The sequence below is a fragment of the Dysidea avara genome, chromosome 1, assembly GCF_963678975.1.
Source record: "Dysidea avara chromosome 1, odDysAvar1.4, whole genome shotgun sequence".
Taxonomy (NCBI): Eukaryota; Metazoa; Porifera; class Demospongiae; order Dictyoceratida; family Dysideidae; genus Dysidea; species Dysidea avara.
The window spans coordinates 22470837-22496029 of NC_089272.1; the positions used below are offsets into that span (position 1 = coordinate 22470837).

The window sequence follows — 25193 nt, forward strand, 5'->3', positions numbered from 1 at the left end:
AGGGGCGGGCGCTGCATGAGGTACTCCTTCGCATTGAGAGGAAGGGCGGGCGCCGACTTACCTTCAGGAGGCCGGGCTTGCGCTAATGCGGTGTTTGCGCATTTAACTTCTCGCTTTAAACCATAGATATACCGGAACCCCTGCCCAGTTAGTCTTGTGCCCGCGTATTATGGGCACGAGGCTACGTACCGTATAGCATAGATAATATACTCTATGCGTATAGCCAAGGGGCAAATATTTTGAGGTTGAGCAATGTTGCTAAAAATAAAAATTTCTAGGATTTGCAACTGAACACTCCCAAAATGTATTAGAGGTCCGGCTAAATATTTCAAGGCTAAAATTTTCGCTGATAACCCCCAAAACTGAAAATTTTCCCCCGGATGGGCACGAGACTAACAACTAGTGGCGCTTAGTGTTCCTAATTATATTGGATGCGCTAACAACACAGCCACAGGTCATTACCACGGGAAAGTGGACTGGAGCGAATTTAGCGAAAAGGGGGTTTGCTCGGGGATTTGAGACATCATATGGAGTGAGAGATAACTCAGAATAAAGATGTATAAATTGATATACAGCGTACAGGAAAAATGGTAAGCTTATCACCGTGGGGCTAGTTTTAACAGCTAGCTAGTCGCCGTGGGGCTAGTTTTAATAGCTAGCTAGCTCATGATCAAGTGTAGGGCAAGCACTGGAATCTGGCAAGTTGTTAACTCTTCCGTTAGTTCCTACATAATGGCTACATCAGTAAGCTAGTTAGTGCTTCCACAGCATTACTTCCAGGACACCCATAACCTTCATTATAATAATGTTAATTAATGATGTCATTTTGCGTATATTGTTTATAATGCAATTAACAATAAAAGCCGTCGGTTATGATGTCAGCGAATACTTCTAAAATTAATTTTGTGCCTTAAAAATATTGGCTGCTATTTTAATTACTTTTCTTCCTTTGTTGTATATAGGGCTGACAGAAACATCATTTGCCAAAAAAGCAGTGTTGCTCTCCTCATTCTCACCGCCTATGATACATTTATGACAAGTAAGAGATGTTGTGTAGCTAGTTATTTGTGTTATTTGGCAACTTGTTTTAGCTAAAAACTTAAAGTTTCTGCTCCTAAATATTGCAATTGGAACTTATCAATGGCCAATAATCATGCTAGCATAACCCATATTTAATTATCTCTAAAAGTGCAAGCTTTGGTGAATCATGCTTGACTGTTGTCTTCGAATGTTTCTCTATGTTGGGAATCACTTCAAGGACTTACTGTCATTACTGCTGAACCCTTCATTTCGTAGTTTTTACAACTGAGTTGAATTTGAGTAGTGTATAGCTCATGGACATTATTTGCTAAACACACACCTACTGTTTGCAGGATTGTGTAGCACTGTTAATGGTGTGATCTTTGTATAACAGTAGTATCACAATGTCATACATTTACTGTAGCTACAGTATTTGTAATACCTTACTACTTTTAGCCAAACACGTAGGCATCAAGGTTAAATCATTCTTATACCTGAAAGGAATAGGAATGAATGGGAAAAAAGGCTATTGCCAGAATGGAGGGAAGAACAGCTATTACCGACTGTCTAGAATAAGTCAATCATAAGTCATACTGATTCATGTGCAGAAAATCTAAAATTGCAGGTAATAGAATGACCCAATTAAGATAGGTCATTTGCTCCTTCATACACAAGCGACTGCAGGGCTAAATCTATACAACTTCCAAATTTTCTCAGCATTATCTGCATTTTCCAAGGAATGGTTCGCCAAAGTTTCAGTTGATTATGGTGAGTAGTTTTGGAATTACAGTGCTAGACAGCAGGAAGAGCAAGATGATTGATTTGTACAGCAACTATACTAAAAACAAACTACAGGCGCTTACATTCACAGCCATAACTTCCATTTGGATTAGTCTACAGGGTTTAGATTTGGCTTACAATGTTCGCCATGGATTGGCAGATCGACCAAGGTACGAACTAGATGGGTTTTTGCTGAGATGGTTACGTATATCAATATCAGTACTGATATTGTGATATTGGTAATACTGGTGTATTACAATATCGGTATATACCACTTTAGCGTGGGCGTTCAAAGGCGCCGCTCGGTGTTTAACTCGCATATTGCCCAGGCAATACCATGGGAAAGCGGTTTGCCAATGACTTTGATTCCCAGCCAGTTCAAACAAACGATACGCTTTGACACATTATATTGAGCAACATAGAACTTTGCATTGTGGGACTCGATTCTGTAGTGGTTGCTAAACTGAATATATTCTCTAAGATGGACTAGTTGGTTGTTAGTAAAGGATAATGAAGGCACAAAATAATTGTTTTGGTGATCGTGGATGTGTATTTCTACCCGCCGCGTATCAGCCTTTGAACAGACCACAGAACGGAAAAGCTACTACTGCTACGCTGAAATAGGTTAGTAACTTACAGTCCTAAGTACTTAACTTAATATAATAACTTACTTACTGTCCCAATAGTGAAGTTAGTTGGCTTAACTTAGTACAAAAATGATAACATATCAGCAAAATCCCTCACAGCCGTGGTATAACTATTAAATAATTCTTGGAAGATATTTTTACTTAAGTACTATTGTTGCATGTTCTTATGACTTTGTAACACAGTGGGGATCAAGCATGAACCTCCATTAGATTTTTCATGCTTCAAGGGTTCGAGCTCTCAGTTGGGCAATTTTTTCTTTGTAGTGGTCATAACATGTAGCAGTGGAAATGAAGTGCCATGCATAAGATATACATGTGATTTCAAATTGAACCATATTATGCATGCAAGGGTGATATTGGGCACCTGAGTCCTAAGTAAATCCAGGGACAACAGTGATAACCAAGGTATGTAACCTGCTGAGCAAAACCCAAATAGTTTGCATTATTTTGTTTTTGGGATGTGGAACTGCTCAAAAGCAACGTTGTCTTGCAAGAGTGCGAGCGATTAAAAAAGGGTGTGGCACCTGTAGTATCCATCTCAAACAAAACAGGATGAATACTTGTGAATGAAATGAGTACCACATCCTTTAAATAGCAAGTTTTTAAAATTGCTCGCACTGCAAGAGATGACGTTGCATTTGAGTGGCACCGTGTAGTATAACGGATTGAGTAAAAACGTGTGCTGCGAACTCAATACACACAGTTTAATCACTTCACTGATCAGTGAAATGAAGCTCACATTTAATCAAACTTACATTCCATTCTAAGGTTAGTTCTGTACCATGAAGCAAATACACTAAGTAGCCTTTAACAAATCAAGATGTGATTAAGGAATGTGTCCCACAAATTTATTTTTATTTTATTTATCCAAATTACTGTAGAAAGGGAGAAAAGTCTAAGGCTGCACAAGGGTGTTTCCCCAATGCAACTAAATTTGTTGTGATAGTGTATTAAAATACTCTTTCTGGAATGCAAACTACTTCACAAGCTGAGTTAGCAATACTAAACATGTTTTGCACTTAAATAGTTCCTTGTGTAGCCAGGTGTTCAGTAGCTATACAGCCCAAGTGTACTGGGTCATGGGCTGATGTTAACCTGAGCTCACTTAGCTAGGCTCAAAAATGCCTTCAGTATGGCCTGAAATACTTCCAATATATTATTCAGTGGAATTTTATTGACTGACCGACCGCTCAATATTGACTGACTGACTTCCTGATGCCTTCAGACAGTTTAACTCGATAATGGCTAAGGCTATGGGCTTGATTTTTCACTGTTTGACATCGCTTCAGCCTGACAGGCGCCTTTTGGCATATTGCAGTATGTACAGTGCATGGACTTACCTCTGTCCTCCTTTGTGTCGCATTCATCTTTGCTGACAGCACAAGATATCTATTCGCTGTAGTGTTGCATGATGGCTTCCCTAGGAATCGTCCAAGTTTCCATTGTGACTGGATTAATTACAGAGGTCCTTCTTTGTTTGTAGTACTGTGTAACGTAGAAAACAAATGCCACTTTGCTGTTTCAGTAATTGATAGCTGGAAATATAAAGTAGTGAAACAACCTAAACCTGAAGATATGCTAGTGGACATTTAATCCATGGGTATAGACTAAAGTGCTAAAGTAGGGTATGTAGGTATGTAATGTATCTTCAAATTTAAGCGACCTCCCTTGCTTCACTACTTTCTATTTCTATGATCCCTAATTTTTCCATTGCACTAGTTTCTAAATGTGTTTGTTATAGCAGAGCTACGTGTAGCCGTGACTGCTTTATTAGAGTATCTGAGTCTTACTGCTTATTTTGAGTGAACTGCACAATAGATTAAGTGGCATGGTTGCCATATCTTGTTTTCCACAGCAAAACTGCAGCTAGATTATTAAGGGGCATGGTTGCGTAGATCTGATCATTAAGGGTGTAGCAGTGTGGTCTGATTGTTTAACAGCATGATTCCCATGGGATCATTTTATTAGTGTAGCTGCACATAACTTCTCCCTCTGATACATAATTGCTTCAAAGAATTCTGCGGCACCTAAATAAACAAGTATAAGAAAAAATTAGGAATTTTAAATTAGAGTAGGGACGGTGTATAGTGCTGCAATAAAAAGTACTGAAACAAGCTGGATCAGAGTAGTACGTAATGTCCAAATACTGTAAAACAATAAGGATGTTGCACAGTAGGGATATTCACTTCTTATTGTTTCACTGTCCCTACTCTAATTTAAAATTCATAATTTTTTCTTATACATGTTTGTGAAGTTTTTTTGCAAGCTCATGACCCCTAAATAGCCTACTTTTCACAAAACCAGCCACAATATTTTAAAAGAGTTAATCACAGAACTATTATACTAGATTATGACTCATACAATAACAACTGATCAGTGGGCGCGGCTCTACATAAGCCTGCAGACAATAATGGACATGGATTTGTGCATACTTACAGACTGATGAATGGGCGTGGCTACCATATGTCTACAGACAGTAATTTACATAAGTGGGCGTGGCTCGTGAAAGAAGCAGGGCTACACTATGACGTGTGGTAACACGTCCACATTTAATTTAGCAAGTGGGGTCAGACCCGAATAATCTGTAAAGTGGGACCTGGATGACCCGACTCGGTTTAACATTGTTAATAAATAAACTATATTTATTGACTTACACATTGCTATATAGTTTGCCGCGAGTTGCTCTCACCGATCGATGATTCACGTACGCATGTGTTCAAATAGTTTGGTGCAACCGGCAACCACGTGTATTCGAATAGTTTGATGCAATATACACTGGTAGATGGAAGCCATATTGTAGTCTATTAACACTCAGTGGTAGAACCTTGACTGATGGCCATGGTAAAGAAGGATAAAAGGTAAGACAATAGCATAAGCATTGTATATTTATCAATATACCAAAGGTTTTTTCTTAAGTGAGCTAGAAACGTTTCTGAAAAAGAATTAGGGCTGTAGCTGTAGCCAGTTTTCCGCTACGCTTGACTGAAGGCGTCAGGCAGGCAGGCAGTAGAAAATTCCATTGAATAATAATAATAAAAAATCTGTAGCAACTTGACGGAAATGTTTTGGGTCAATCTGAAGACACTTTTGGGCTTGGTTTTACCCAACCAATACTGTCATGTTGTTATGAGGAAAATCGCAAAAGGTTTTTGGGTTATATTATATCACGGATCGCCCCCACACCTTCGATGTCCCTACTATACAGTACTATTGTACTGTATGATATGCTCATTTTAGGAAAATGTTGATACTGAAAATAAATGCCTCGGTATGGTTTCCTTACATTAACCATGTAAAGAAGATGAAAGACAAAGCACAGAAGGCAGACACTTGTCAGAACCAGAAAAGACACATGCCATACGTGAATTTGTTGTTATGGCATGAAATGGTTCCCCAGTGCATGTGCAAGTCAAAGGCTTTTCACATTGACTCACACATCTCCTGAAACACTACCATGCAATACTAATGGGATATACTTCTTATAAGAAGCTCACCTAAAGCATTCAAGCCATTGTGGGAGATTTTAAATGATTTTGTGGGAGCTTTTAAAGGAGATGTGTGTTCTAATAGAGTACATACATTAAATACGTGTGTTTTGTACAAGAGACAAATTAGCATACATATTTCAGATAAGCAATTAGTTCAGACATTTTAATATGGTGCTAGAAAGAAATAGACTGGCTTTTCAATTAAAAAGTTTGAATTATGCATAATTTTATAAACGGTGTACATGTGTGGAGATCAAAGAGTCCACTCCAGTGTGCTAGTTTTCACTTAGATAGTATTGACCAAGAGGCAGACTAGATACATAACATACTGTAGATGATGTATTGTATATACTTTAAGTGTTCAAGATATAATTCTGTAAATGAAGTTTCAGTGTGGTTATATACCTAACCAAGGTGCCATGAAGGTACTATTAGGATGATATTTTTGGCCAGAAAAGCTCATGATCTCTAATATACAGTACTATTGTACTGTATGATTAACTTTATGAAGTAGAGTTCCAGCAATAACAGTAGTGAAACAAAAGATTTGAGTAATGGTAGCTATTACAGCTGCATGTGTGGGAAAATCTCTAATTTAGCACTGAACAGATGGTGGTAACATGCCAAAGTTAGGGATTTTCACACATAGCTATGTTGTAATACCATTATTCATATCTCTAATTGTTTCGCTATTTTTATCACTAGAACTTTACTTAATTTTGAATAATTTTTAGTTGCACTCAGTTGAATAAAATAAAATATACAGTGGAAGTTACTCTTGTAGTTACTAGCTATTGACAATTAATATACTACGTAGAAAGAAATTTGAAGTTGGTAGCATTACACTGGGAATTATTTACAAATAATTGAATGCAGAAGGAAGGAGTTCCAGATTCCACCTACTGTGGCCCTTTTGGGATCTGCTAGGATGTCTCTCATAATAGAGAATGTTTCTTTCTGTAAGTTAAGCTGTCAATATTTTGACTCCCTGTATTAACAAGTACTTTAGCCTTCCCACAGCTCCGTTACATAGTCTACATATGTAACCTAGTCTGGGATAACCAGTCTTATAATTATTGCCTATTTGAAAGTATCAAGAAATTCCAGTTTTAAGTATTCACTGTGTTGTAGCTGCCAATGGATGAAGCTATGTGTACCAAATTTTCACATGTTTCATACCAATTCCTTACCATCCAGTGTACAAGTAGCCAACAGCTAAGTTTCATACCATTTTAGATAGTTTTTAACTCGATGTTGACTGTATCAGGCAAACTCTAAAAGGGGTGGACCAGAAAAAGGGAAAGAGGATGTCCACAAAATTAAAGAGGAAGGCATAGGGATGAATTAGGCCAAGTTTGGCCCATTCAGGCAGGTATTAAAACTAACTAAAATGCAAGGACATTTACCAACATAGGTCTCTTTTCAACACCACAGAGTTGTACAACTACATATTATAGCCATCCCCAGGCTGGCCAGGGCTCCATTGGGGACTCAGACTGCTTATACAGATCGCCATTGTACTTGGAAAAAGCAAGCAGCAAAAGCAGACCACTCAAATCTAGTTGTGAAATTTGATAGTTCATTCATGTAGCTTTGTGCTCTCAGTGAAAAATCAAATCTGCTGTCATGGGCAATAGGACTGGTTTTCCCAGACCCAGTCACCTTTGACAACTATTGTGAAAAGTTAAGCCCACTCCTAACTGTATCTGTTTGGTTACTATGATGTGAGGAGTGGAATAACTTTATGCCTTGTCTAGGTGTGTTATATCACTGATACTCATTGTGATAAACAATACTGACATTCATGTATCCAACTTGATATTGTTATCACACATACCCAGCCACAATTACACATGATGTAATTTGTCGAATGTTTGTTATCCAATACAATGAACAGTGAGTTGTGATGTCATCCGTACAATTTTGCAATGTTATTCTGAAATGTGAATGAACTTGTGGCATTGTTTATTAAATTCATGATGGCTTAATGGAGGTCTTTTTGTTACTATTTTTAAATCTAATGACATAACTGCTATCTATGACCCAAGAAGCTCTGGTAGGGACAATTTTACTGACATAAGCAAAACAAGCTCTTACAGTATTTACTGCCACAAATGGTTTCCTTATTTCAAAACATTGCTGCTATGTATGTGATAAAAATCTTTTAAGAGCAGTCCCTTTTTCTTGCATCCTTTGTTGTGCTCAGATGATGCAGTCAATAATATGTCAATATGCGTAAAATCATATTTCACCTTTTACATGACTAATGTGTATATTAGTTACATATACTCCATATACTCCTGATACGTACAGAGTTACTCATACTGTACATCATTTGGATTTAGTGATAAAAATGCCCAATTCACATTGTAAATATGCTTACTAAGGTTTGCTTAACTACTACAATGGAACCTTTGTATTACGAACATTTTGAGACCCAGAATTTTGGGCACTATTTGCTATAATAAAGAGGTTTTCCTCTTTCAGAGGTAAAAATGTAGTAACCAGTCCTGTTGGGACCAAATTTTTCCTTATTATGGAGTTTTTTTCCATTGTATCAGGGAGTTTAGTAAGAGAGGTTCCACTCAGTATAATCTCAGTTGTAACCATCCACACATATGTACATAACATTATCCTGATCATGTTACCGCATTAAAGTAATTTTGTATCTACGTATAGCTTGCGTTAAACAAAATTAATGTTTGTGGTTTACTAGGGTATTCTGTTACAATAATGGATTTATCGCCTTGTTGCCTGATGAGTGAAAACAAGTATCTTAATGGACATGTAGACTTTCATACTTTGCTTTAAACTTAATTATGTCCATTTGTGCACAAAATATGATAAACCTTCCTTTTAAAGTATCCACTTCTGAAAATCACAACTCCACCCATTTACAGCACCTGGACTGATCAGAATCTATGACAAGTAGGAATGCAATATATAGCAGTAAAGACACGCTGATCATTATCTACCAAACTAGGCTAGCAATGTCAATGTGCAGAGAACACTTGTCATCTCTTGGTCTGTGGGATGGATTAAAAGGAAAGAAGAAATGTAAACAGGTTCTGTTACAAAAATGTAGAGACCACAGTATTGATGTGTATAGGATTGATTTCGTGCATTGACACATTAATGGTATTTTCGAGTCTTTTGTTATTGTTACACTGCCTACAACAACACACACCAAAAACTGGTCATTTTTACACATTCCTTAAATTCTATTTTATTGCTTCTCTGTTATCTAGTAACAAAGGAGTGGACAGCCAAAGTTTCAGCATTTTATGATTAGTTTTGGAGTTATAGTGAACTTGATTTGGTCCCATATTTGTAGACCAATTTGTTTCAAATGTTCTGTGTGATAGACTGAGACTATGCAAAGTGAGAATTTGCAAAGTGAGAATTATCGACCAGCACCTTCCCACAGCTCCGTAGTGTGTAGGATAGTTCTTATAGTGTGCATACGATAACTCTCTTCAAAAGCCAACTTCTAATTGTATCTGTGTTACTGTAAGGAGTGGATTGTTAATAAATTTATACCTTGATTTAGATATGCTATATAGCTAGTAATATACGCATCAGACATTTATGTATCAACTTGATATTGGGTTTTGTTATCGCGCATACCCAGCTGAGATATCACAATGAAATGTAATTGTTGAAGCCTGTTTGTTATCTAATACAATGAACAGTCAGTTGTGACATCATTAGTTTTGATAATACATCTTACACTGTTATTTTCAATTGCCCATGAGCTTGTAGTGTATATTAAATTCATGATGGCTTAATGGAGGTCTTTTTGTTACTATTTTTAAGTTTAGTATAGTTCATCCCATAAATTAAAGCTCTGGTAGGTATTCTTTTTACTGACATCAGCAGAACAAATACCCATTACATAGTTCCATTTTAAGTGCTCTAGCAGTATGTACTGCCACAAATGGTTTCCTTGCTTTATAGCATTGCTGCTATGTATGTGATAAAAATCTTTTAAGAGCAGTCCCTTTTTCTTGCATCCTTTGTTGTGCTCAGATGATGCAGTCAATAGTATGTCAATATGTGTAAAAATTAGGGCAGAAACGATCATTGTTATTTAGTACATATTTGAGTACTCTCTAGAGTTAACGATCGAATACTAGCTGTTTGTAGTCATACTTGTGTGAACATGTTTGATATTGATCATGACCTTAGCAGTTTACAGTTTTTTCAAGTAACAACAATTATATGCACACTGTGTTGTTAGTGTTCCTAACAAGAAATTATGCCAATTAATTTCTATAGCCTTCATTGTGTCACTTCCTGATGGCAAATGCATCATGTGAGCTTGGTCATGTGATCTTAACGAGTACTCAAGTACAATTTTACAATCTGATTACCAAAACCCTTAACAAGTACTTGAGTATTTGCAGTATTTGTTTTAGCCCTAGTAAAAATCATCTTTCACCTTTTACATGACTAAAGTATGTATTAGTTACATATGTTTTATATATGCTCCTGAAGTACTCATACTGTACATCATTTGGAAATGTTTGGGTCAGTGATAGAAATACTCAATTCACATTGTAAAGTTTTTTTTCAGTAAGTGTATGCTTACTAAGGTTTGCATAACTTCTAGTCTCAGTTTGATGAAACTATCCACACGAATGTACAAAACATAACCTGACCACTACATTTAAGTAATTTTGTAGCTATGTATAGTTTGCATTTAGCATAATTCCTGTGGTTTATGTAGAATTGCATGAGCCTACAAGGGTATTCTGTTACAATAATGGATTTGTTGCCTTAATGTCTGATGATTGAGAAACAATTATCCTAATGGACAGGCAGACTTTCAGAATTTTAACAACTTGAGTGCAGATACTTGTTACATGATGTACACGTTAGCTCTCAAATATGATAAATCCAATCATTTTTTCCCTTTGAAAGTATCCACTTTAGTACATATGAGAGAGATCTGGAGATCACAACTTACCCCTAGACTGCATGACAATAATACATGTTTTGAGACACGGTTTGAGACACGTTTTATGCTGATCATCATTATCTACCAAACTAGGCTAGTAATGTATGTGTGCATGCAGAGAACACACATCATCTCTTGGTCAATGGGATGGATAAAAAGAAATAGGGAGAACAAATTAGAGAGGGTCTGTTACAAAAATAAAGACCAAAGTATTGGAGCTTGATTTCACCGACACATTATTATATGTTTCCATCCATGATATATTGTGCTTTAATGAGAACAGTCAATGAAATGTGCTGTTTGTGATGCCCATGAACTATGCTGAATGATTTCAATTGGATCAAGTCCATGTGAATTGTACTCATTGGCTGGCTGATGGCTTACGAGTCGTTTAGATGCCTGCATCCCCCCAAAGTACTGATTAGGTGTTGACAATGATAAAGAGAGATATACAGCTCAATTACATTAGCCCTCGTCCATGTATGAAGAAATTAGCTTGTTGTGCCTGGTAGTTTGCAGGCCTGGTTTTGTGATATTGTAGCAAGTAAAATTCTTTTACAGTCAGTCCCTAGATAATTTGTCACAAAGCTTTGGCTACGTACAGCCTCTTTATGTTCAACTTAATTACACAAAATTTATGAATTTAAAGTTCGATTAGAAATAAGAAGCATAAAAACAAAGAGGTCGCCTGCACCTGCAGGTATACTAGTGGACATTTCAGTCTATAGCCATGACTGACTTAGGGATTAAATCTCCAGTAGTATATCTGCAGGTGTAGACAACCTCTGTACTTTCAGCGATCCCTAATTGAGCTTAAGCTTCCTATTTTTTCAGTAAACCCATGTATACTACATCAAAAAGAAAGAATGGTGCTGGACATAATTATAATTAGTTTTACATCTTAACATGATCAATTACTGAGAAGTGATCATTACGCTTCGTTTTCAGGTATGTTCAGCCTGATACAAGAGCATTTTGTAACAAAGAACAGTATAGAAGCACTTCTGCAATCAATCCAGTCACTACGGAAAATACAGATGATTCTCGTCACAAATGTGATAGTCAACCACAGAAAAGCCATTTCATGTTACCCCGAATCAACACCTTGCACTACCAGGACGAAGCTAAGTCCATGATGTATACGCTGCATGTACTGTGGTATGCCAAAGGTACCTGTTGGGCTGAAGTAATGTCTAACAATGAAAAAATCAAGCTCGTGTTTTTAGCCATTGTTTAGTTGTGTTGGTTTGAGGGCATCAGTCAGTCAGTCAAGCATTCAGCAGAAATTTCCAAACCTATTATTGGAAGCATGCATTTCAGTCGCAGTGAAGGTAGTTTTGGGCTTCTAACCAATAATGCTAAGATGCCACGAAAGTAATTGTGAGGCTGGTTTCTCATCACTATTGTGTGAGAAAGCGCAAACCTCCACAATCCCTAATACAGTACTGTTGTACTGCATGTGTAATGCACACTACGGCTTAATCTATAGCATAAGTCGCCATTTATCGAACAGATTTCAACAAGCGCTTATATTTCCTCACCACAGCAACATACAGACTTCCAGTTTGGACTATTTGACAGAGCGGCCCCTGGTCTCTCTTGGCACCAAGTGGTAAGTAAATCACACGAACACACTGGGAATTATGGGCTAAACCACAAACCTCATCGTTTGCCATATCTCGAACACCGGTACGTATTATCGAACATCAGTACTTCACTCAATGACCAATTTTCAAACAGTTTTCACATTCCAATGAATTACTGACTAGGGAATTACTCTGCCACTTTGAGGTTTCTATGGGATATCCAACTACTGGTAACAGTCTGCATCCGAAAGTTTATGGAGATTGAATGCACCGTTCACGAGTTATTCGAGTTTGACCGAAACAATGATTGTTATAGGTGCTACAGTTTTGCTCATAACTTGAAGCCTCCTGGCTCGATTTACTTAAAACTTGGGACTCAGAAAGAACAAAGATCACCCCATTGAATGGTCCAAACTGGAAGTATATGCGTTGTTGTGGTAAGAAGTTACAGGAGTTTGTTAAAATAATTGTGATTTTGTTCGCTTCGTGCCACCGCGTATCCACTAGAGCCTCTGGAGTGCTTTACCAATAGAAACTACGGAAGGAAACTATTATAAATGTTGTATTGTTGGCTGTTACAGCTCAATAAGTCTTTAGTTTGCCTTTATCCGCTTTCATGTGTTGTTTAGCTCGCGTAGTGTATTAAGTTCGATAATTTGTACCACTCGATAATAGGCGACTTACGCTACATGCATTCTGGATGTGAAATTATTAGGCTTTCTCATCAGCTCATGCTCATATGCAATAATGCCTTGAATGGACTATTCCAGTTAAATATTAAGTTGTGCAGGCAAACACTTCTGAAGACAAGACTTTATGGTAATACCCAGAATGAATGCTGTACTTGTGGTGTTTAGTGGGGACATCCAGAGTAACACCTAGCATGCATACGGGTAACAAACTGTATTCATTGTTGAATGTTGATGCTTAACATACTTTTGGGACAGAAAAACATTAGTAAGCTGTTACAGAGCACTTTTTGTTTTGACCAAATACATGAATACAGGACGTAGGGGTAAGCACACACCTAAGTTAAAAGCATGTTAGTTAAAATAATTTTATTACCCACTACAGTGTAGTAAACAACATGTTATGTGTATAGTGGTAAGTATAGCTTCTGTATTTTATGAATGGTTTAATTGGTTTAATTGTCTAGCATTTGATGTACATGAGTGCCTGAAACATTCATCATTACTCCCATTAATGGCAATGGCAGCATGTTTTGATAAAATTAATGTGTCATCATGTCTGGTTTTAGAAGACAGTGGGTAATACTTGTTAATTGGTGTTTTGACTATGTGGACACTAATGGACAATGCATTCCCTAGCAAAGCTAGACAAAATAAGTTATTGTTACAATCCACATAGACAATCAGGCAGCATGAGGTCATGTTTTAATGGAATTATGTTGTAAACAAATTTATGACAACCCATAATTACCTTGTGTGTATCAACTATATAAGATTATGGTAGTCAAGCATGGTTTCAGCACATCCAAATGGTAATGGTAATGATATTCTTTACTGCTCATATGCATATAAAGGTAAACTTTGATCAATTTAGAAGATTCAATAGGATTGGTCCCAGTGCCTTGTGATGTTTTATCTCACTAAAAGTAGTACTGGTTTGTTCAGTCATACAAATATCACTCAATAAATTGTTGTACAGGTGGGTCTGTAATTAAAAAAAACTACCTCGTTTACTAACGCACATGGCTACAGCTACATATTACTTTCAAATAAACCTTATGTACAGTAGTATGTATGTAGCTATTTGTCTTATAAAGTTCACCTCATAAAGATGAATTTTACAGTGCGTAGTAGAATGAAGCTATTAGTAGTATGTAGTAATATAGCATGGGTGTATCCATTCACTGGATTGGACTACTGGACTGGATTACTGGACTGGACTACTGGACTCAGATATTTTTTTGTTTTCTTATGTTTTTATCACCAAACTTAACTAAAAAGTGTTTTAGTAACTGACACCATTCACCATGAGACATAAAACTTGTACATTAATCACAAAAACTGCACTAAAACCTTAGTGCAGTTTGTTATCAAAAATAATTTGCCTATTGCTAGCAATGTTTCATGCATAGCACACCATATATATGTTTTACAACATGCAATTACATTACGTTACTGTAACATAAAAATTGCCTGTAGCCTCCGCATTCACTTCAGCTTTGCTGGCTCTTTGGTTTATAATGTTTGCAAATAGCAACGAGTGCGCAGTGGCACATTTAAGCTTCCCAATGTGCACACCTTCAAACAGGAAGGTAAGGTTACACATATATGACAAGACATGGAGAGCCTTAGCCCCATGTGTGGTATACTACTCTATCAAGGCCGGAGGAGATGGTCCGGTTGGTCAGGCCTGAGCCGGACCAATAATCTGGAGTTGAACCAACTAGCTGACCAGCTTGAACTACATTACTCTCTTGCAATCTTTGGACGATCACATCTACATGTAGCTACGTACATTTTACTGATGTTATTGAAAATGCATGACACGAGTAGTTACCTAGTTTCTCAGCCTAACTAAAGCACAGAACTACACGTATAGTACCTCCAATTACCTTACAGTACAGCATAGCATTCGTATCGTTTTGTACAGAAATGATTGTCGGTTCTACATACAGTATCACGTGTGCTGACAGTTGGCATTTATCACATGTAAGGCAGGTGTTTTCTTTGATTCTAAACCAGCACACTTATATCACAATTCAATCTTCATAAAATAATCATAGGCATTCCTTGGCTTGTCCTTGGCTTGTCTCTCTTGGCTTCTTTTACTGGGCGAAGGGCTGGCAGTGACAAACCAGATGACTCATTCCACGGCAAGAAGCTGTTCACCCATACATTACATGGTGGCCATCTGGATGAGATGTTGAGTAGAAATCACTCCTCTTCAACTACCCACTCGTCCTGTTGAGATACTGAGCAAACTCTCAGTCTTACCCACATCGTGCCATTTTCGAATACTGATTGGTCTTGTGACTGTCCACCAGTATATTTACGTGATGATCCGTTCACTTCATACAAACCAGTATAGTAATATACTGTATTTTTGTAGCTGTGTAGCTTTTTATTGTAGCTGTGTGAATTCACTGTATAGTACTTATATCCTAGCTAAAGGCTGCATGGGTTCCCTGTGAAATTTGGGGGGAAAGTTGCAAGCTGCTAGCTAGTTTTACTTTAAAATTTAGCATCAATTTTAAATTTTAAGGCATTTTCAAGCCTGTAAATTGCAAAAATTCTGCAGCTCCTGGGGGTTGCACCCCCAGACCCCCTTTGAACTTCTAATTGCTAGCCATAACTAAATGAACCATACAGCAAGTTTCATGCTGTGTCCCCTGTATGTCAGGTCTACAATTATACATAGTATAGAAAGTCTGCAGAACAACAGATAGGCTTGAGCATATTTATATAGCTAGCTAGCAGTGAAATATCACTAAAATTGCATATCTGAGTGTCTAATTTTCAAAAATTTCCTGTGGGAGCATGCCTCCAGACCCCCTAGAATTCCCGTGCTTCGCACTTCGCAGAGTGTGCTTCACACACTGTGCAACAGCTCCTCTCTCATTGGCATGTATATAGTAGCAATTTCAATGGCCTGACCAACTCAATTTTCCCTCCTCCGGCCCTGTCTATGTAATCACTTTTAGTGGTTGAAAAATGTGTTGTGGTTGAAAAAATGTGTTTGAGCAAATTTTATGTGAGTCCAGTAGTCCAAGTCCAGTAATCCAGTCCAGTAGTCCAGTCCAGTGAATGGATACACCCAATATAGCATGCAGTTTTGAATAGTATAATTTGTGATATGATGTTTAAGTATAGGTTGAATACAGAGGAAATCCTGGATCCCAGGCTATATGGCTCCACATCCACTGCAAATTGTGTAGCTAGCTACATGGCTTCTCATTTACAAAGATGTATAGACACTTACATTTTTGGTTTTGGCCCACATACTGGAGAGACTCATGTGAATGGAGCATGGAGATTTATTCAATCCATAGCCAGTGCAGCAAAAGGAAATGAAGTGAATGGGAACATTCTCCATGCAAGTGTGATCTCTGCTGTGCGCAGCTATGTTTGCTTCCTTGTGGCAAAAGAGTTTGACCTTAACCTACAGTATTACAGACAATCGTAGAATTGTTTGACTAACCACAGGCTGAGGGTTCAATACATATATCTAGACACAGTAACTTACTTCTTGCTTGATCTCATGCCTGTTCAATCAGTCAATAATAGAAACACTATGCACTAATAATAACAATAAAACATGGTGAGATTTTAATTTGGTGATTTTGCGAGTGCCGCCAAATCCGCTAATTTTAATTCCACACCAAAGTTTCTACTCATACAGTACTTCACCAATGTTTTTGCATTCCATACTTGTACTAGATACCTTTGTAAGTCATGGTGACTAGTCTCGCAGAGCCAGTTCTCTGCCATATTGCCTTATCTGATGCTATAATGAATGCCTCATTATGATATCTATGCCTGTTTGGATGCCGATGGAGATATTAATCAAGAGCTTTAAATTCTGACAAGTCTTTGACTTTGTGTGTCACATGACACACGAAGTGTGGTTGTCGATCTGCTGGTTTAGCATGCATCACCGATACTACTATGGAAATTTGTCTGCTTAAAGTTCCTGAACTTTAGTATCTAGGTGATACTAGTGTGCTCATTGTGTAGCATAAGTGGTCTAATGCAGTCAGCTATAGACCCCCTCCGTGATGAATAAAAATGGCTATGCAAGACTACATGCTGTGCACGTGACTGGCAGAGGTGTCTAGTACAAGCATAGAATGTATAAACACTGAAGTATATTTTTTTAAAAAAGGTTTGGTCCTCTTGGGTCGCCAGGTCCACTGTTTATACCTAATTATAGACTGGAACCCCTCTTAAATGTACACTGTGCAGTGTGTGTACCATGTAACAGTGTCCTTGTCAGAGAGTTATCCAGATTTCAGGAGTGAAAACGCAACTCATACAAATGGGGTACACTTAAGTATCAAGGCGCCTACATGTTCAGTGTGGGTTCAGTATACAAGTTGGTTATACGTATGATTACATTGCTACACTAAAGCACATAGAAAAATACAGACTTTTACCATAGTGTATCACACAGTGTTGTTTACTGTTTTCAATGGTATTTGTAACTGTATGTATAATAGCTATGCCAATAATGTCAACAAGTTTATTGTTAGTGGCAATGTGGAATTATACCTGTAGCAGAATAATAAACACATTAATTTGGATTTTGTTCTGGTACTTGGTATACATGGTCCATTTAGTAATGTGTAGACCACAGTCATGGTGTTCAATTGCCCATTGAGATAGTTTTCCTCATGAATTCTATGATAACTATAGGTGATGAGTTGCAGTCTACAACACTAATGTTGCAAAGCAATGTGTTGTTCAATGCAAAGCAGGACGTCTGGCTGGATCATTAGGATTCAAATGAATCAAGTGCCATTGAAAAAGGTATAGATCTGGAATACACTGTATGTATTGTATATCTACCTACATACATATGATAATGTATTACAAGAAATTTTGTTATCACATACAACCCAACAACTGCACTGTACTTTTTAGAATGTTGCGGTTATGGGACCACTGGGGATCTAGTATATGTTTTCAGTGGTCCCAAGTTCAAGCTATCTGGAAAAAAGCATTCACCCTGTATGTATCCGAAATGTGTTGGGAAAATCATGTTTCCTCACATCTGTTCATACCCCTTATTAAGCCACCCAGATTATCAACATCACCTACCAGTTATCAATCATTGATGCATACAAGTGAGATTACAAGGTTCATGCAAAAAGCAAACCTGAGTCAATGTTTGGTCAATGCCCATTCTTGCAGGTAATTTTTGCTGCAATGTATGGCCAATTGATTCACATAAACTGGGACAATTGGAAACAGCAAAAATGGAAACCAGAAATGGAAAATGGAAGTGGTCTAAATTGTTATGTACATGTATCCTAGAGTAAAATCCTTACTTATACCCCGTTCACACTACCTTCTAACCCAGGTAGAGCAGGGCACAGCTCGAAACAAATTGCAGTGTAAATCAATCGAGCTGTGCCGAACCTGGTACAGCATGGCACAACAAGGAGAGGTGGGCTGGCACGGGTTGGAACGGGATAGGGTACAGTGTGAACGCATTCCGAGCTGGCCAACTCAGGTTAACAATATAACTTGCTTCTGTTGGCCACACAGCAAGTATATTCTATGCTCTAAAACTGTTCTTCAAATGACTACAACATACCAGTAAATTTTGTGACAGTTACACTCGGACAACGCCTTAATATTACTGGTGAAAGGAGCACCCACTAGTTTAAACATGGCGTCCGTAACATTATATGACTTATTTCAGCTGGTTCTATGCTTTTTTGCTACAATTCCAATTCCTTTTTATTAAGCGCCTAAATAATCAAAAGCTTGTGAGCTTATCTTAGCTAATTATTATTTGACGCTTGCGCTATTGAGCTCGCTTCAGATGTAGTAGTGTAAGCAAGTGCCAACCCGAGATTAATAACCCAAGTCGAAAACACTCTGGCTAACCCAGGATAGTGTGAACGGGGTGTTAGTAGTCACCTCTTAAAAATCACCTTTTTACAAAGACCATTTTTGTACAAAGACCACATTGTAATTAGATTCTAAAGATAGCCAAGGCTAAAGATCAGTGGCAACTCCCATATTTTGGTCACATTTTACTAAAGTCATTTGGCTATCCATATATGATTATCGCTTAGTTTCATCATACAAAATAGTCCATGCAAGTGAAGTGTAGTCACTACACCAAAGAAAAATGAGGTCTTATAAAGATATGATGACCTTTAGAGCCTAGATTACCTAACAGTAGCTGTTTTGATAAAGTCATGAAATAGATGTTTGAAACTTGGCTATCATTACTGATCTTTATATGTGACTGGATTTTGGAAAAACATTCCAAATCGCACATTAGAAGTTTTGAGATAAACGGTTTTAAAGAATTCAAGTCAGTGTAGCTCGCCAATGATAGCAAGCACACGTATGAAATGTACACAAAAGATGCATCAATTTACTACCTTTCAGACCACTTCCAGTACTTGTGGCTGCTTGTAGAGTTTCCCACCAAATAAGAGAAAATCTGAGCAGTTGGACGAGCAAAGTAGTATCACAAGTGCTCACAAAGGGGTGGGGGGTGGTGGTGCAGGGACTTCAAAATGGAGGCAGATTGCGATTGGATTCCAGAAACGAGATTACAGGGCTGTGCTGGCTTCTTAGTGGCTGATATGTAGCAAAATCAACAGAAAAAAACGTCTGGCTAACATTATCAGGCCATCCACCAGTAAACCACTGATTCATGCCTTCACAAGGCCAGAAACTGCCATTCGAGCTCTCCACACTACCCAGAAAAGATGTCAGCCTTGGTAGTTTGAGTAGTACTGATGGTCAAAACTACGTAGCAGTATGGCGGTGTAGCTATCCACTGGTGGTGTTAGTTTGATTTTGCCTGATGTGCGATTTGGGTTAGTTTTGTAAAATCTGGTCACATATTTATAAAAGGTGACCATGAAGTGGTCTTATTCATAAGTATGCCTTAGCCATCTATTACAAATTGGTCTTTGTTGTACGGAGGTAGTCTTTGTAAGGAGATGGTTGTAGGAGGTGGCCACCAATTATAAGTGAAGGTTTTACTCTAGGACACATTTATGACAATTTGACCATTTACGTTTTTCATTGATTGTGCACAACAGATAATGTTGTGATGTGAAAAATATTTTCAATTGTCATTAAGAACACCTTTAAAGGTTCACCTACAGAATTTGTATGATAAAATAAGAATGGGGGAATTTCTACAGTACTTGAGCACACTCCCAATGAACAAAGTGCCTCAAGTTCATAGTATGTTTGGTCACGTCATAGGGATAATTATGATGTGAGGCCAACCACCTCTGATGATATAATACAGCGAGGTAAATTAGTGGATTGATTGACATAAGCATTTTGAGCTAGAGACTTGTTCTATGGATTTAACAGAATGTGTGAAGTTATACCATATATGGTAAATGCATACTTTGTTAATATGTGTTTCTACGAAGGTTGCCCCCTTAATAGAGCACATTATTCAACACTCATCAATGTAAGAAAAAGTTATCCTCACTGACCACTGTTACTGTAACAGTAATTAAACTAAATGATGTGATACTGTATAAGCCACTTTGTATGGGTTCAAGAACAGAGGATATGTGCTATTACGTAACATTAATAATTTGAACGGAAAATGATCATCAGGCTAAGCTCAGTGTAGTTGTTAAGTTTAGATTATATGACAGTAACTAAATGATATTCTAAGATGAATTATCTGTAAAATGAGCGTTTAAGCGATGCTTGGATGCATATTTCTACCCCTGTGTGGGGGGCATGTCAGCCATTGAGCAACCACGAAACAAGAAGAATATGACAACTAGGTGAGTAGCTTATAGTCCTAAGTACTTAACTTAATGTATTAACTTACTTACTTACTGCCACAATAGCAAAGTAGTATTAAAAACTTTACATCCCTAAAACAATCCCACAATCAAAAGTTCTTGGTATGTGTTGAAACATACCAAGTAGGAATAAAATTCTGAGAGTTATTTGCCCACGCAATTGAAACCACAATCGATCATCAGATGCTAGTGTATAAAACAAATGGGGTAAGTGCTCTGTAGTTCTTTCACCTATCAGGTGAGTGTGCCATGAGTGATACATATGTATATATATATATATATGTAGTAGTTGTAACATGGGCATGAGTGATTTGCCTGAAATATACGCACTTGTGCTCGTGCATATATTTCAGGCAAATCACTCGTGCCCATGTTACAACTAATATATTCCACTTGGGTGACTCACCTGCAAGTGTACATGGAAATTGCAGGAATGCTTTGCGAGTGTATTTATATGGGACCATGTGAATTTCGATTGTGGATAATGTCGTAAGAGCAATGACGAGGCACTGCTGAGAGGCCGGAACATAAGTGTATCGTCACAAGCATGCAGATCGCTTCGATTGTGGGTGCGCAATTAAACACAGGAAGCCCAAATACGAGCTGACCAGCTCATAATGAAGCTTAAGTGCACTATAAAGTACTTACTATACTAGCCATGAATAAACTAAAGTAGTGAATATGTATATAGCGCTATAATGGCCTAGCCAATTAAGCGCCACGCCCAGTTACTATGCGTGAGTGACATCGCGCCAGGTGTCAAAATAGCAATATAAAGACAATTCAAGTGCACTAAAGATTACTAGCCTTGAATAAACTAAAGTAGTGAATCAAGACACACGGTAGTGTGTCGTGTGGCCCAAGAAGCCAGCACGCAACACCCGTGAGTATATTGACAGGAAGAAAGAAAATGCAATTTTCACACCTACGTAGCTCTGTGCTGCCTTGATGAAACAAGACGCTTTTTGCGGCGTGCCCGAGAATTTTTGACAGTGAACAACTATCGTGAATCCCATACAAAAGTACGGGTAGCAAATGCGGCTCAGACTATAACTTGCCACATGAACTACAGATGGGGCTCCTCCTTCCAGTTACTCTGTTATACACACAAAGGAATCTATCGCTCTGGAGAAACTCGCATAACTGGTCTAGTTTCAGTGATTCGCACTTTCTATGCATACATTCATTCACCGTGTCGTGACGTAAGGAAACATCACGTTTTCATTAGAATGTTTTCAGTCATAAAGTTAGTGCATATCCTCTATGTAAGTGATGCAATAACCTGTCACCCACCATATTTTGTATCATCTTCAAATGTGTGGGAGTAGTCTTAGACACTGACTTGATAGTAATATGAGCACACACTTCATTTGGAGTGACTTTTTAATGAAGCTATGACGTAGTTATTTGTTTACTATATGCACTTATAAATGTATACCTACACATGCATATGTACCTACACATATTCCTGGACACAGACATACCAATTCAATCATTGTTCCACTTTAAATGTTTCTGCCACCTTTTACCATGCATGATGTGCAAACATTGCAATAATAACAATTAAGTTAGTAGGAAAGTTGTGGCTGCTAATATGTCAATAGGTATTCCCAGTGACACCATTTTTCTGAAGAAATTTTTAAGCGCATAATTGTCCATCCCTCATCTAATATACTTATTCAACCAATAAACAAAATAATTTTGTACACAGGCATGTTTGTGGTTGAATCATAGTATGACTAGTTATGAGTAATAATGTGTCAATGTCAAGGTGTAAAGTATAATTATGTGATTCAAACTTGTAAGTATGATACATATAACCACATAGTAAATATACTCTACAAAGTTCACTGTCTAAAATCAAATTACATGTCAATTCATGTACAGCTCTACCCAAATCCTGTGGTGAAACATATCAGTGGTCTAAATACTTCTAACCCTGATTTGGACTATTCTGTGGAGTTGTGTATAGACAGCTAAAGATATGTCAGTACTGAAAACTATTTGTCTAGTTGTGTTGCCATAATGTAATATAATACTTACCCATTGGAGGTATGTACAGTACTTCATCATACTACTGCATATACATAATAGGGACCACAAAGGAGTAGGCGTGGCCCACAGAATAGCATCACCCAAAAACCAGCCTCAATTTTCCCAGACGACGATGAGTAAGTATTGGTTAGGTAAAACTAAGCCCAAACAAGCTTTCAGATCAACCCAAAAGGTTTTCAACAAGTTGCTATGGAAATTTTAAAAATCAGAATTTTCTAGTGACTGACTGATGCCTTCAGACAAGCATAACTCAATAACAGCTAGGGCTACGGGCTTGATTTTTTCAATTTTCGACGTTGATTCGGCCCGAGAGGTGCTTTTGGCATACCACAGTACATACAATGCATTCTTCATGGACTTACCAGTGTCCTCCTTTGTGTCCCATTCATCTTTGCTGACAGCGAAAAGTGTTGGTTTGGTAGTAGCACGTGATGGCTTTCCTTTGTAACGGAATCGTCCGTATTTTTCATAGTGGCTATTTTGATTGCAGAGGTGCTTTTCAAACAGCTCTTGATTCGTACTGCTGTGTAACGGGTTGAACATAGCCGACAACGAAGCATAATGAATACTTCACTTTTCATGCAGACGATAATTGATATAGCTGGGGTGCGTGGCGCCATTTCTTTTAGTGTGCATGGATTGGCCAAGGTGCTTTTCTAACAGTTTTTGATTCGAAATGCTGTGTAAGGGATTGAACATAGCTGACAACGAAGCATAATGGATACTTCACTTTTCAGACGATAATTGATATAGCTGGGGTGCGCTGTGTCATTTCTTTCAGTATGCGTGGATTGCAGAGGTGCTTTTCAAACAGTTCTTGATTCGAAATGCTGTGTAACAGGTTGAATGTAGCTGACAACAAAGTGTAATGGATACTTCATTTTTCAGACTATAATTGATATAGCTGGGGCCTGCGGTGTCATTTCAGATGCAGTATGCATGGGTTCATCAGTCATAATAATTATTTGCAAAAAAAAAAGTTAACAAACAAGTATATACACATAAAATTTTGGAATTTTTAACTAGAGTAGGGACCATAGCACATCATTAAAAAGTACTGAAACAAGTTGGAGTAGTCCATGATATTAAATCACAGTAAAACAATAAGAAGTGTTATATCCCTACTGTATATTTCCGTTATGGTATTTTGAGCACAGTATATAGGGATATAGCACTTCTTATTGTTTTACTGCGAATTAGTATCATGGACTACTCCAACTTGTTTCAGTACTTTTTATTGATGTGCTATGGTCCCTACTCAAGTTGAAAATTCCAATTTTGTTGTGTACTAGTACACATTTCACAGCATAATTCATACACAAATACTGACTGTATTTATTCCATCTATGTTTTAGTGTTGGAACCAATAGTCCAAAAATTCTACCTTGGCTCAAACAAAAATAGACCACAGCCATCAATAGTGAATAACATTAGAGTCATGTATAGATTTGAGGTTCGTTTTATCTCGTTATAGGGAGTTATTTAAAATAGTTGTTCCAATGTTGAATAAAGACGGGGTTAGAATAGGTAGTATTGGAGCACTATTTTTTCTGTGTTTAAAACTATACATTTAAATTGTTACTTTTATTTGGACAATCTTAATTACCTTTCAAGTAGCATGGTATGTCATAATAGGTTGATACGTTAAAGCGAATGTATTTTCTGAGAAATATTAACAAATAGATTATTTATTGTGACAACCCAAACATACATGTATACACAGTGATGTACTAGCATGTATATCCATATCAGTGGTACGTAGTACATATGCTATCTTTACACATCTGGCTTCTGATAGAGTCTAGAGCACAAGTTTCATGTTTCATGTAATGTCCTATATCATCACATTTTGTCATATTGAAGACGGATACCACCTACTCACACATCATCAACCCCAACATGAATGCAGAACAGTCCTACTTGCCTATAATAGTTCATAATGTGAAATCATAGCAAGGTATAGTCCATGATGCTGTGTGACATCTTCACAGTAAAACCAAAGTAATGGAGGTAGGTTATTAAAATTATGATTTCTACCACTATAATTTGCAAGTAATTACTGTCGATACGTAGTGACGGTCACTACCAAGTCCATCACTATTTATAGATAGTGACAGAAATTTATAGTGGAGTTTTATTGTGTAATATCACTTGCTAATATAG

General features: G+C 37.5%; 1 protein-coding gene across 5 annotated transcripts in view; it reads left to right on the forward strand.

Annotated features, from left to right (window-relative positions):
• The window catches only part of LOC136259412 (WSCD family member CG9164-like), a 54164-nt gene that overhangs the window by 17578 nt on the left and 11393 nt on the right, over positions 1 to 25193 (forward strand). For 3 of the 5 annotated variants that reach the window (XR_010703246.1, XR_010703247.1, XR_010703250.1), the window contains exons 1-3: positions 432 to 590; positions 963 to 1039; positions 17863 to 17976. The gene's annotated coding sequence lies outside the window, so the exon portion shown is untranslated. Of the gene's footprint in view, positions 1 to 431; positions 591 to 962; positions 1040 to 5684; positions 5809 to 17862; positions 17977 to 25193 lie in introns of those variants that run through there. The other 2 variants (XR_010703248.1, XR_010703249.1) reach the window with 2 other exon arrangements.